Below are 16,458 nucleotides of genomic sequence, written 5' to 3'. Positions count from 1 at the left end.
CGTTTATAGACTGACATAATCTGGTAGGGTTTATATACTGAAATCATCTGGTTCTGTTTATAGACTGACATCATCTGGTCTTGTTTATAGACTGACATCATCTGGCTCTGTTTAGATTCTGACATCATCTGGTCGCGTTTATAGACTGACATCCTCTGGTTCTGTTTATAGACTGACATCATCTGGTTCTGTTTATAGACTGACATCATCTGGTCTTGTTTATAGACTGACATCATCTGGTCCTGTTTATAGACTGACATCATCTGGTCCTGTTTATAGAGTGACATCATCTGGTCGGATTTGTAGACTGACATCATCTGGTTCTGTTTATAGACTGACATCATCTGGTAGGGTTTATAGACTGACATCATCTGGTCGGGTTTATAGACTGACATCATCTGGTAGGGTTTATAGACTGACATCATCTGGTCGTGTTTATAGACTGACATCATCTGGTCGCGTTTATAGACTGACATCATCTGGTCGGGTTTATAGACTGACATCATCTGGTCGGGTTTATAGACTGACATCATCTGGTCGGGTTTATAGACTGACATCATCTGGTAGGGTTTATAGACTGACATCATCTGGTAGGGTTTATAGAGTGACGTCATCTGGTCGGGTTTATAGACTGACGTCATCTGGTCCTGTTTATAGAGTGACGTCATCTGGTCCTGTTTATAGAGTGACATCATCTGGTCCTGTTTATAGAGTGACATCATCTGGTCCTGTTTATAGAGTGACATCATCTGGTCCTGTTTATAGACTGACATCATCTGGTTCTGTTTATAGACTGACATCATCTGGTCGCGTTTATAGACTGACATCATCTGGTCGCGTTTATAGACTGACATCATCTGGTCTTGTTTATAGACTGATATCATCTGGTCCTGTTTATAGACTGACATCATCTGGTCTTGTTTATAGACTGACATCATCTGGTCCTGTTTATAGACTGATATCATCTGGTCTTGTTTATAGACTGACATCATCTGGTCGGGTTTATAGACTGACATCATCTGGTCGGGTTTATAGACTGACATCATCTGGTCGGGTTTAGAGACTGACATCATCTGGTAGGGTTTATAGACTGACATCATCTGGTAGGGTTTATAGACTGACATCATCTGGTCGGGTTTATAGACTGACATCATCTGGTCGGGTTTATAGACTGACATCATCTGGTAGGATTTATAGACTGACATCTGGTAGGGTTTATAGACTGACATCATCTGGTTCTGTTTATAGACTGACATAATCTGGTAGGGTTTATATACTGAAATCATCTGGTTCTGTTTAGATTCTGACATCATCTGGTCGCGTTTATAGACTGACATCATCTGGTCGCGTTTATAGACTGACATCCTCTGGTTCTGTTTATAGACTGACATCATCTGGTTCTGTTTATAGACTGACATCATCTGGTTCTGTTTATAGACTGACATCATCTGGTCCTGTTTATAGAGTGACAACATCTGGTCGGGTTTGTAGACTGACATCATCTGGTCGGGTTTGTAGACTGACATCATCTGGTCGCGTTTATAGACTGACATCATCTGGTCGGGTTTATAGACTGACATCATCTGGTAGGGTTTATAGATTGACATCATCTGGTCGGGTTTATAGACTGACATCATCTGTTTCTGTTTAGATCCTGACATCATAGACTGACATCATCTGGTTGGGTTTATAGACTGACATCATCTGGTTGGGTTTATAGACTGACATCATCTGGTTGGGTTTATAGACTGACATCATCTGGTCGGGTTTATAGACTGACATCATCTGGTCCCGTTTAGATCCTGACATCATCTGGTCGCGTTTAGAACCTGACATCATCTGGTCGCGTTTAGATCCTGACATCATCTGGTCGCGTTTAGATCCTGACATCATCTGGTCGCGTTTAGATCCTGACATCATCTGGTCGCGTTTAGATCCTGACATCATCTGGTCGCGTTTAGATCCTGACATCATCTGGTCGCGTTTAGATCCTGACATCATCTGGTCGCGTTTAGATCCTGACATCATCTGGTCGCGTTTATAGACTGACATCATCTGGTCTCGTTTATAGACTGACATCATCTGGTCGCGTTTATAGACTGACATCATCTGGTCGCGTTTATAGACTGACATCATCTGGTCGCGTTTATAGACTGACATCATCTGGTCGGGTTTATAGACTGACATCATCTGGTCGGGTTTATAGACTGACATCATCTGGTCGGGTTTATAGACTGACATCATCTGGTCGGGTTTATAGACTGACATCATCTGGTCGGGTTTATAGACTGACATCATCTGGTCGGGTTTATAGACTGACATCATCCGGTCGGGTTTATAGACTGACATCATCCGGTCGGGTTTATAGACTGACATCATCCGGTCGTGTTTATAGACTGACATCATCCGGTCGGGTTTATAGACTGACATCATCCGGTCGGGTTTATAGACTGACATCATCCGGTCGGGTTTAGACTGACATCATCTGGTCGGGTTTATAGACTGACATCATCTGGTCGGGTTTAGACTGACATCATCTGGTCGGGTTTAGAGACTGACATCATCTGGTCGGGTTTAGAGACTGACATCATCTGGTTGGGTTTATAGACTGACATCATCTGGTCGGGTTTATAGACTGACATCTGGTCGGATTTATAGACTGACATCTGGTTCGGTTTATAGAATGACATCTGGTTCGGTTTATAGACTGACATCATCTGGTCGGGTTTATAGAGTGACATCATCTGGTCGGGTTTATAGACTGACATCATCTGGTAGGATTTATAGACTGACATCATCTGGTAGGATTTATAGACTGACATCATCTGGTAGGATTTATAGACTGACATCATCTGGTCGGGTTTATAGACTGACATCATCTGGTCGGGTTTATAGACTGACATCATCTGGTCGGGTTTATAGACTGACATCATCTGGTCGGGTTTATAGACTGACATCATCTGGTCGGGTTTATAGACTGACATCATCTGGTCGGTTTATAGACTGACATCATCTGGTCGGGTTTATAGACTGACATCATATGGTCGGGTTTATAGACTGACATCATCTGGTTCTGTTTATAGACTGACATCATCTGGTTCTGTTTATAGACTGACATCATCTGGTTCTCTTTAGATACTGACATCATCTGGTCTGGTTTATAGACTGACATCATCTGGTCGGGTTTATAGACTGACATCATCTGTTTCTGTTTAGATCCTGACATCATCTGGTTGGGTTTATAGACAGACATCATCTGGTTGGGTTTATAGACTGACATCATCTGGTTGGGTTTATAGACTGACATCATCTGGTCGGGTTTATAGACTGACATCATCTGGTCGCGTTTAGATCCTGACATCATCTGGTCGCGTTTAGATCCTGACATCATCTGGTCGCGTTTAGATCCTGACATCATCTGGTCGCGTTTAGATCCTGACATCATCTGGTCGCGTTTAGATCCTGACATCATCTGGTCGCGTTTATAGACTGACATCATCTGGTCTCGTTTATAGACTGACATCATCTGGTCTCGTTTATAGACTGACATCATCTGGTCGCGTTTATAGACTGACATCATCTGGTCGGGTTTATAGACTGACATCATCTGGTCGGGTTTATAGACTGACATCATCTGGTAGGGTTTATAGACTGACATCATCTGGTCGGGTTTATAGACTGACATCATCTGGTCGGGTTTATAGACTGACATCATCTGGTCGGGTTTATAGACTGACATCATCTGGTCGGGTTTATAGACTGACATCATCTGGTCGGGTTTATAGACTGACATCATCTGGTCGGGTTTATAGACTGACATCATCCGGTCGGGTTTATAGACTGACATCATCCGGTCGGGTTTATAGACTGACATCATCCGGTCGGGTTTATAGACTGACATCATCCGGTCGGGTTTATAGACTGACATCATCCGGTCGGGTTTATAGACTGACATCATCCGGTCGGGTTTATAGACTGACATCATCCGGTCAGGTTTATAGACTGACATCATCCGGTCGGGTTTATAGACTGACATCATCTGGTAGGATTTATAGACTGACATCATCTGGTCGGGTTTATAGACTGACATCATCTGGTCGGGTTTATAGACTGACATCATCTGGTCGGGTTTATAGACTGACATCATCTGGTCGGGTTTATAGACTGACATCATCTGGTTCTGTTTATAGGCTGACATCATCTGGTTCTGTTTATAGACTGACATCATCTGGTTCTGTTTATAGACTGACATCATCTGGTTCTGTTTATAGACTGACATCATCTGGTTCTCTTTAGATACTGACATCATCTGGTCTGGTTTATAGACTGACATCATCTGGTCGGGTTTATAGACTGACATCATCTGTTTCTGTTTAGATCCTGACATCATAGACTGACATCATCTGGTTGGGTTTATAGACTGACATCATCTGGTTGGGTTTATAGACTGACATCATCTGGTTGGGTTTATAGACTGACATCATCTGGTTGGGTTTATAGACTGACATCATCTGGTTGGGTTTATAGACTGACATCATCTGGTCGGGTTTAGATCCTGACATCATCTGGTCGCGTTTAGATCCTGACATCATCTGGTCGCGTTTAGATCCTGACATCATCTGGTCGCGTTTAGATCCTGACATCATCTGGTCGCGTTTAGATCCTGACATCATCTGGTCGCGTTTAGATCCTGACATCATCTGGTCGCGTTTATAGACTGACATCATCTGGTCTCGTTTATAGACTGACATCATCTGGTCTCGTTTATAGACTGACATCATCTGGTCGCGTTTATAGACTGACATCATCTGGTCGCGTTTATAGACTGACATCATCCGGTCGGGTTTATAGACTGACATCATCCGGTCGGGTTTATAGACTGACATCATCCGGTCGGGTTTATAGACTGACATCATCCGGTCGGGTTTATAGACTGACATCATCCGGTCGGGTTTATAGACTGACATCATCCGGTCGGGTTTATAGACTGACATCATCCGGTCGGGTTTATAGACTGACATCATCCGGTCGGGTTTATAGACTGACATCATCTGGTCGGGTTTATAGACTGACATCATCTGGTCGGGTTTATAGACTGACATCATCTGGTCGGGTTTAGACTGACATCATCTGGTCGGGTTTATAGACTGACATCATCTGGTCGGGTTTATAGACTGACATCATCTGGTCGGGTTTATAGACTGACATCATCTGGTCGGGTTTATAGACTGACATCATCTGGTCGGGTTTATAGACTGACATCATCTGGTCGGGTTTATAGACTGACATCTGGTCGGGTTTATAGAGTGACATCATCTGGTCGGGTTTATAGACTGACATCATCTGGTTCTGTTTATAGACTGACATCATCTGGTCGGGTTTATAGACTGACATCATCTGGTCGGGTTTATAGACTGACATCATCTGGTTCTCTTTAGATACTGACATCATCTGGTTCTGTTTATAGACTGACATCATCTGGTCGGGTTTATAGACTGACATCATCTGGTCACGTTTATAGACTGACATCATCTGGTTGGGTTTATAGACTGACATCATCTGGTTCTCTTTAGATACTGACATCATCTGGTTCTGTTTAGATCCTGACATCATCTGGTTGGGTTTATAGACTGACATCATCTGGTTGGGTTTATAGACTGACATCATCTGGTTGGGTTTATAGACTGACATCATCTTGTTGGGTTTATAGACTGACATCATCTGGTTGGGTTTATAGACTGACATCTGGTCGCGTTTAGATCCTGACATCATCTGGTCGCGTTTAGATCCTGACATCATCTGGTCGCGTTTATAGACTGACATCATCTGGTCGCGTTTATAGACTGACATCATCTGCTCGGGTTTATAGACTGACATCATCTGGTCGCGTTTATAGACTGACATCATCTGGTCGCGTTTATAGACTGACATCATCTGGTCGCGTTTATAGACTGACATCATCTGGTCTCGTTTATAGACTGACATCATCTGGTCTCGTTTATAGACTGACATCATCTGGTCGCGTTTATAGACTGACATCATCTGGTCGGGTTTATAGACTGACATCATCTGGTCGGGTTTATAGACTGACATCATCTGGTAGGGTTTATAGACTGACATCATCTGGTCGGGTTTATAGACTGACATCATCTGGTCGGGTTTATAGACTGACATCATCTGGTCGGGTTTATAGACTGACATCATCTGGTCGGGTTTATAGACTGACATCATCTGGTCGGGTTTATAGACTGACATCATCTGGTCGGGTTTATAGACTGACATCATCTGGTCGGGTTTATAGACTGACATCATCCGGTCGGGTTTATAGACTGACATCATCCGGTCGGGTTTATAGACTGACATCATCCGGTCGGGTTTATAGACTGACATCATCCGGTCGGGTTTATAGACTGACATCATCCGGTCGGGTTTATAGACTGACATCATCCGGTCGGGTTTATAGACTGACATCATCCGGTCGGGTTTATAGACTGACATCATCCGGTCGGGTTTATAGACTGACATCATCCGGTCGGGTTTATAGACTGACATCATCCGGTCGGGTTTATAGACTGACATCATCTGGTCGGGTTTATAGACTGACATCATCTGGTCGGGTTTATAGACTGACATCATCTGGTTCTCTTTAGATACTGACATCATATGGTCGGGTTTATAGACTGACATCATCTGGTTCTGTTTATAGACTGACATCATCTGGTTCTGTTTATAGGCTGACATCATCTGGTTCTGTTTATAGACTGACATCATCTGGTTCTGTTTATAGACTGACATCATCTGGTTCTGTTTATAGACTGACATCATCTGGTTCTCTTTAGATACTGACATCATCTGGTCTGGTTTATAGACTGACATCATCTGGTCGGGTTTATAGACTGACATCATCTGTTTCTGTTTAGATCCTGACATCATAGACTGACATCATCTGGTTGGGTTTATAGACTGACATCATCTGGTTGGGTTTATAGACTGACATCATCTGGTTGGGTTTATAGACTGACATCATCTGGTTGGGTTTATAGACTGACATCATCTGGTCGGGTTTATAGACTGACATCATCTGGTCGCGTTTAGATCCTGACATCATCTGGTCGCGTTTAGATCCTGACATCATCTGGTCGCGTTTAGATCCTGACATCATCTGGTCGCGTTTAGATCCTGACATCATCTGGTCGCGTTTAGATCCTGACATCATCTGGTCGCGTTTAGATCCTGACATCATCTGGTCGCGTTTATAGACTGACATCATCTGGTCTCGTTTATAGACTGACATCATCTGGTCTCGTTTATAGACTGACATCATCTGGTCGCGTTTATAGACTGACATCATCTGGTCGCGTTTATAGACTGACATCATCCGGTCGGGTTTATAGACTGACATCATCCGGTCGGGTTTATAGACTGACATCATCCGGTCGGGTTTATAGACTGACATCATCCGGTCGGGTTTATAGACTGACATCATCCGGTCGGGTTTATAGACTGACATCATCCGGTCGGGTTTATAGACTGACATCATCCGGTCGGGTTTATAGACTGACATCATCCGGTCGGGTTTATAGACTGACATCATCTGGTCGGGTTTATAGACTGACATCATCTGGTCGGGTTTATAGACTGACATCATCTGGTCGGGTTTAGACTGACATCATCTGGTCGGGTTTATAGACTGACATCATCTGGTCGGGTTTATAGACTGACATCATCTGGTCGGGTTTATAGACTGACATCATCTGGTCGGGTTTATAGACTGACATCTGGTCGGATTTATAGACTGACATCTGGTTCGGTTTATAGACTGACATCATCTGGTCGGGTTTATAGAGTGACATCATCTGGTCGGGTTTATAGACTGACATCATCTGGTTCTGTTTATAGACTGACATCATCTGGTCGGGTTTATAGACTGACATCATCTGGTCGGGTTTATAGACTGACATCATCTGGTTCTCTTTAGATACTGACATCATCTGTTTCTGTTTATAGACTGACATCATCTGGTCGGGTTTATAGACTGACATCATCTGGTCACGTTTATAGACTGACATCATCTGGTTGGGTTTATAGACTGACATCATCTGGTTCTCTTTAGATACTGACATCATCCGGTCGGGTTTATAGACTGACATCATCCGGTCGGGTTTATAGACTGACATCATCCGGTCGGGTTTATAGACTGACATCATCCGGTCGGGTTTATAGACTGACATCATCTGGTCGGGTTTATAGACTGACATCATCTGGTCGGGTTTATAGACTGACATCATCTGGTCTCGTTTATAGACTGACATCATCTGGTCTCGTTTATAGACTGACATCATCTGGTCGCGTTTATAGACTGACATCATCCGGTCGGGTTTATAGACTGACATCATCCGGTCGGGTTTATAGACTGACATCATCCGGTCGGGTTTATAGACTGACATCATCCGGTCGGGTTTATAGACTGACATCATCCGGTCGGGTTTATAGACTGACATCATCCGGTCGGGTTTATAGACTGACATCATCCGGTCGGGTTTATAGACTGACATCATCCGGTCGGGTTTATAGACTGACATCATCCGGTCGGGTTTATAGACTGACATCATCTGGTCGGGTTTATAGACTGACATCATCTGGTCGGGTTTAGACTGACATCATCTGGTCGGGTTTAGACTGACATCATCTGGTTGGGTTTATAGACTGACATCATCTTGTTGGGTTTATAGACTGACATCATCTGGTTGGGTTTATAGACTGACATCTGGTCGCGTTTAGATCCTGACATCATCTGGTCGGGTTTATAGACTGACATCATCTGGTCGGGTTTATAGACTGACATCATCTGGTTCTCTTTAGATACTGACATCATATGGTCGGGTTTATAGACTGACATCATCTGGTTCTGTTTATAGACTGACATCATCTGGTTCTGTTTATAGGCTGACATCATCTGGTTCTGTTTATAGACTGACATCATCTGGTTCTGTTTATAGACTGACATCATCTGGTTCTGTTTATAGACTGACATCATCTGGTTCTCTTTAGATACTGACATCATCTGGTCTGGTTTATAGACTGACATCATCTGGTCGGGTTTATAGACTGACATCATCTGTTTCTGTTTAGATCCTGACATCATAGACTGACATCATCTGGTTGGGTTTATAGACTGACATCATCTGGTTGGGTTTATAGACTGACATCATCTGGTTGGGTTTATAGACTGACATCATCTGGTTGGGTTTATAGACTGACATCATCTGGTCTGGGTTTATAGACTGACATCATCTGGTCGGGTTTTAGATCCTGACATCATCTGGTCGCGTTTAGATCCTGACATCATCTGGTCGCGTTTAGATCCTGACATCATCTGGTCGCGTTTAGATCCTGACATCATCTGGTCGCGTTTAGATCCTGACATCATCTGGTCGCGTTTAGATCCTGATCATCATCTGGTCTGGTCGCGTTTAGATCCTGACATCATCTGGTCGCGTTTATAGACTGACATCATCTGGTCTCGTTTATAGACTGACATCATCTGGTCTCGTTTATAGACTGACATCATCTGGTCGCGTTTATAGACTGACATCATCCGGTCGCGTTTATAGACTGACATCATCCGGTCGGGTTTATAGACTGACATCATCCGGTCGGGTTTATAGACTGACATCATCCGGTCGGGTTTATAGACTGACATCATCCGGTCGGGTTTATAGACTGACATCATCCGGTCGGGTTTATAGACTGACATCATCCGGTCGGGTTTATAGACTGACATCATCCGGTCGGGTTTATAGACTGACATCATCCGGTCGGGTTTATAGACTGACATCATCCGGTCGGGTTTATAGACTGACATCATCTGGTCGGGTTTATAGACTGACATCATCTGGTCGGGTTTATAGACTGACATCATCTGGTCGGGTTTAGACTGACATCATCTGGTCGGGTTTATAGACTGACATCATCTGGTCGGGTTTATAGACTGACATCATCTGGTCGGGTTTATAGACTGACATCATCTGGTCGGGTTTATAGACTGACATCTGGTCGGATTTATAGACTGACATCTGGTTCGGTTTATAGACTGACATCATCTGGTCGGGTTTATAGAGTGACATCATCTGGTCGGGTTTATAGACTGACATCATCTGGTTCTGTTTATAGACTGACATCATCTGGTCGGGTTTATAGACTGACATCATCTGGTCGGGTTTATAGACTGACATCATCTGGTTCTCTTTAGATACTGACATCATCTGTTTCTGTTTATAGACTGACATCATCTGGTCGGGTTTATAGACTGACATCATCTGGTCACGTTTATAGACTGACATCATCTGGTTGGGTTTATAGACTGACATCATCTGGTTCTCTTTAGATACTGACATCATCTGGTTCTGTTTAGATCCTGACATCATCTGGTTGGGTTTATAGACTGACATCATCTGGTTGGGTTTATAGACTGACATCATCTGGTTGGGTTTATAGACTGACATCATCTTGTTGGGTTTATAGACTGACATCATCTGGTTGGGTTTATAGACTGACATCTGGTCGCGTTTAGATCCTGACATCATCTGGTCGCGTTTAGATCCTGACATCATCTGGTCGCGTTTATAGACTGACATCATCTGGTCGCGTTTAGTTCCTGACATCATCTGGTCGCGTTTAGATCCTGACATCATCTGGTCGCGTTTAGATGCTGACATCATCTGGTCGCGTTTATAGACTGACATCATCTGCTCGGGTTTATAGACTGACATCATCTGGTCGCGTTTATAGACTGACATCATCTGGTCGCGTTTATAGACTGACATCATCTGGTCGCGTTTATAGACTGACATCATCTGGTCGCGTTTATAGACTGACATCATCTGGTCGCGTTTATAGACTGACATCATCTGGTCGGGTTTATAGACTGACATCATCCGGTCGGGTTTATAGACTGACATCATCCGGTCGGGTTTATAGACTGACATCATCCGGTCGGGTTTATAGACTGACATCATCCGGTCGGGTTTATAGACTGACATCATCCGGTCGGGTTTATAGACTGACATCATCCGGTCGGGTTTATAGACTGACATCATCCGGTCGGGTTTATAGACTGACATCATCCGGTCGGGTTTATAGACTGACATCATCCGGTCGGGTTTATAGACTGACATCATCCGGTCATCATCCGGTCGGGTTTATAGACATCATCCGGTCGGGTTTATAGACTGACATCATCCGGTCGGGTTTATAGACTGACATCATCCGGTCGGGTTTATAGACTGACATCATCCGGTCGGGTTTATAGACTGACATCATCCGGTCGGGTTTATAGACTGACATCATCTGGTCGGGTTTATAGACTGACATCATCTGGTCGGGTTTAGACTGACATCATCTGGTCGGGTTTATAGACTGACATCATCTGGTCGGGTTTAGAGACTGACATCATCTGGTCGGGTTTATAGACTGACATCATCTGGTCGGGTTTATAGACTGACATCATCTGGTCGGGTTTATAGACTGACATCATCTGGTCGGGTTTATAGACTGACATCATCTGGTTCTGTTTATAGACTGACATCATCTGGTCGGGTTTATAGACTGACATCATCTGGTCGGGTTTATAGAGTGACATCATCTGGTCGGGTTTATAGACTGACATCATCTGGTTCTGTTTATAGACTGACATCATCTGGTCGGGTTTATAGACTGACATCATCTGGTCGGGTTTATAGACTGACATCATCTGGTCGGGTTTATAGACTGACATCATCTGGTCGGGTTTATAGACTGACATCATCTGGTCACGTTTATAGACTGACATCATCTGGTTGGGTTTATAGACTGACATCATCTGGTTCTCTTTAGATACTGACATCATCTGGTCGGGTTTATAGACTGACATCATCTGGTCGCGTTTATAGACTGACATCATCTGGTCGCATTTATAGACTGACATCATCTGGTTCTGTTTATAGACTGACATCATCTGGTTCTGTTTAGATCCTGACATCATCTGGTTCTGTTTAGATCCTGACATCATCTGGTCGGGTTTATAGACTGACATCATCTGGTCGGGTTTATAGACTGACATCATCTGGTCGGGTTTATAGACTGACATCATCTGGTCGGGTTTATAGACTGACATCATCTGGTCGGGTTTATAGACTGACATCATCTGGTCGGGTTTATAGACTGACATCATCTGGTTCTCTTTAGATACTGACATCATATGGTCGGGTTTATAGACTGACATCATCTGGTTCTGTTTATAGGCTGACATCATCTGGTTCTGTTTATAGACTGACATCATCTGGTTCTGTTTATAGACTGACATCATCTGGTTCTGTTTATAGACTGACATCATCTGGTTCTCTTTAGATACTGACATCATCTGGTCTGGTTTATAGACTGACATCATCTGGTCGGGTTTATAGACTGACATCATCTGTTTCTGTTTAGATCCTGACATCATAGACTGACATCATCTGGTTGGGTTTATAGACTGACATCATCTGGTTGGGTTTATAGACTGACATCATCTGGTTGGGTTTATAGACTGACATCATCTGGTCGGGTTTATAGACTGACATCATCTGGTCGCGTTTAGATCCTGACATCATCTGGTCGCGTTTAGATCCTGACATCATCTGGTCGCGTTTAGATCCTGACATCATCTGGTCGCGTTTAGATCCTGACATCATCTGGTCGCGTTTAGATCCTGACATCATCTGGTCGCGTTTATAGACTGACATCATCTGGTCTCGTTTATAGACTGACATCATCTGGTCGCGTTTATAGACTGACATCATCTGGTCGCGTTTATAGACTGACATCATCTGGTCGGGTTTATAGACTGACATCATCTGGTCGGGTTTATAGACTGACATCATCTGGTCGGGTTTATAGACTGACATCATCTAGTCGGGTTTATAGACTGACATCATCTGGTCGGGTTTATAGACTGACATCATCTGGTCGGGTTTATAGACTGACATCATCTGGTCGGGTTTATAGACTGACATCATCTGGTCGGGTTTATAGACTGACATCATCTGGTCGGGTTTATAGACTGACATCATCTGGTCGGGTTTATAGACTGACATCATCTGGTCGGGTTTATAGACTGACATCATCTGGTCGGGTTTATAGACTGACATCATCCGGTCGGGTTTATAGACTGACATCATCCGGTCGGGTTTATAGACTGACATCATCTGGTCGGGTTTATAGACTGACATCATCTGGTTCTCTTTAGATACTGACATCATATGGTCGGGTTTATAGACTGACATCATCTGGTTCTGTTTATAGACTGACATCATCTGGTTCTGTTTATAGACTGACATCATCTGGTTCTGTTTATAGACTGACATCATCTGGTTCTGTTTATAGACTGACATCATCTGGTTCTCTTTAGATACTGACATCATCTGGTCGGGTTTATAGACTGACATCATCTGGTCGGGTTTATAGACTGACATCATCTGTTTCTGTTTAGATCCTGACATCATCTGGTTGGGTTTATAGACTGACATCATCTGATTGGGTTTATAGACTGACATCATCTGGTTGGGTTTATAGACTGACATCATCTGGTCGGGTTTATAGACTGACATCATCTGGTCGCGTTTAGATCCTGACATCATCTGGTCGCGTTTAGATCCTGACATCATCTGGTCGCGTTTAGATCCTGACATCATCTGGTCGCGTTTAGATCCTGACATCATCTGGTCGCGTTTAGATCCTGACATCATCTGGTCGCGTTTAGATCCTGACATCATCTGGTCGCGTTTAGATCCTGACATCATCTGGTCGCGTTTATAGACTGACATCATCTGGTCTCGTTTATAGACTGACATCATCTGGTCTCGTTTATAGACTGACATCATCTGGTCGCGTTTATAGACTGACATCATCTGGTCGCGTTTATAGACTGACATCATCTGGTCGGGTTTATAGACTGACATCATCCGGTCGGGTTTATAGACTGACATCATCCGGTCGGGTTTATAGACTGACATCATCCGGTCGGGTTTATAGACTGACATCATCCGGTCGGGTTTATAGACTGACATCATCCGGTCGGGTTTATAGACTGACATCATCCGGTCGGGTTTATAGACTGACATCATCCGGTCGGGTTTATAGACTGACATCATCTGGTCGGGTTTATAGACTGACATCATCTGGTCGGGTTTAGACTGACATCATCTGGTCGGGTTTAGACTGACATCATCTGGTCGGGTTTAGAGACTGACATCATCTGGTCGGGTTTATAGACTGACATCATCTGGTCGGGTTTATAGACTGACATCATCTGGTCGGGTTTATAGACTGACATCTGGTCGGGTTTATAGACTGACATCTGGTTCGGTTTATAGACTGACATCATCTGGTCGGGTTTATAGAGTGACATCATCTGGTCGGGTTTATAGACTGACATCATCTGGTTCTGTTTATAGACTGACATCATCTGGTCGGGTTTATAGACTGACATCATCTGGTCGGGTTTATAGACTGACATCATCTGGTTCTCTTTAGATACTGACATCATCTGGTTCTGTTTATAGACTGACATCATCTGGTCGGGTTTATAGACTGACATCATCTGGTCACGTTTATAGACTGACATCATCTGGTTGGGTTTATAGACTGACATCATCTGGTTCTCTTTAGATACTGACATCATCTGGTCGGGTTTATAGACTGACATCATCTGGTCGCGTTTATAGACTGACATCATCTGGTCGCATTTATAGACTGACATCATCTGGTTCTGTTTATAGACTGACATCATCTGGTTCTGTTTAGATCCTGACATCATCTGGTTCTGTTTAGATCCTGACATCATCTGGTTGGGTTTATAGACTGACATCATCTGGTTGGGTTTATAGACTGACATAATCTGGTTGGGTTTATAGACTGACATCATCTGGTTGGGTTTATAGACTGACATCATCTGGTTGGGTTTATAGACTGACATCTGGTCGCGTTTAGATCCTGACATCATCTGGTCGCGTTTAGATCCTGACATCATCTGGTCGCGTTTATAGACTGACATCATCTGGTCGCGTTTAGTTCCTGACATCATCTGGTCGCGTTTAGATCCTGACATCATCTGGTCGCGTTTAGATGCTGACATCATCTGGTCGCGTTTATAGACTGACATCATCTGCTCGGGTTTATAGACTGACATCATCTGGTCGCGTTTATAGACTGACATCATCTGGTCGCGTTTATAGACTGACATCATCTGGTCGGGTTTATAGACTGACATCATCTGGTCGGGTTTATAGACTGACATCATCTGGTCGGGTTTATAGACTGACATCATCTGGTCGGGTTTATAGACTGACATCATCTGGTCGGGTTTATAGACTGACATCATCTGGTCGGGTTTATAGACTGACATCATCTGGTCGGGTTTATAGACTGACATCATCCGGTCGGGTTTATAGACTGACATCATCCGGTCGGGTTTATAGACTGACATCATCCGGTCGGGTTTATAGACTGACATCATCCGGTCGGGTTTATAGACTGACATCATCCGGTCGGGTTTATAGACTGACATCATCCGGTCGGGTTTATAGACTGACATCATCTGGTCGGGTTTATAGACTGACATCATCTGGTCGGGTTTATAGACTGACATCATCTGGTTCTGTTTATAGACTGACATCATCTGGTTCTGTTTAGATCCTGACATCATCTGGTTCTGTTTAGATCCTGACATCATCTGGTCGGGTTTATAGACTGACATCATCTGGTCGGGTTTATAGACTGACATCATCTGGTCGGGTTTATAGACTGACATCATCTGGTCGGGTTTATAGACTGACATCATCTGGTCGGGTTTATAGACTGACATCATCTGGTCGGGTTTATAGACTGACATCATCTGGTAGGATTTATAGACTGACATCATCTGGTCGGGTTTATAGACTGACATCATCTGGTCGGGTTTATAGACTGACATCATCTGGTCGGGTTTATAGACTGACATCATCTGGTCGGGTTTATAGACTGACATCATCTGGTCGGGTTTATAGACTGACATCATCTGGTTCTCTTTAGATACTGACATCATATGGTCGGGTTTATAGACTGACATCATCTGGTTCTGTTTATAGGCTGACATCATCTGGTTCTGTTTATAGACTGACATCATCTGGTTCTGTTTATAGACTGACATCATCTGGTTCTGTTTATAGACTGACATCATCTGGTTCTCTTTAGATACTGACATCATCTGGTCTGGTTTATAGACTGACATCATCTGGTCGGGTTTATAGACTGACTTCATCTGTTTCTGTTTAGATCCTGACATCATAGACTGACATCATCTGGTTGGGTTTATAGACTGACATCATCTGGTTGGGTTTATAGACTGACATCATCTGGTTGGGTTTATAGACTGACATCATCTGGTCGGGTTTATAGACTGAC

The 16,458-nt window shown here is 43.5% G+C and overlaps 1 protein-coding gene across 1 annotated transcript in view; it reads left to right on the top strand.

Moving 5' to 3' along the window:
• lrrc61 (leucine rich repeat containing 61) overlaps positions 1–16,458 on the top strand; it is a 164,175-nt gene that overhangs the window by 119,642 nt on the left and 28,075 nt on the right. The window lies entirely within an intron of this gene.

The sequence above is a fragment of the Oncorhynchus gorbuscha genome, linkage group LG06, assembly GCF_021184085.1.
Source record: "Oncorhynchus gorbuscha isolate QuinsamMale2020 ecotype Even-year linkage group LG06, OgorEven_v1.0, whole genome shotgun sequence".
In the NCBI taxonomy this organism is placed as follows: Eukaryota; Metazoa; Chordata; class Actinopteri; order Salmoniformes; family Salmonidae; genus Oncorhynchus; species Oncorhynchus gorbuscha.
This window is presented reverse-complemented; position numbering and strand designations above follow the sequence as displayed.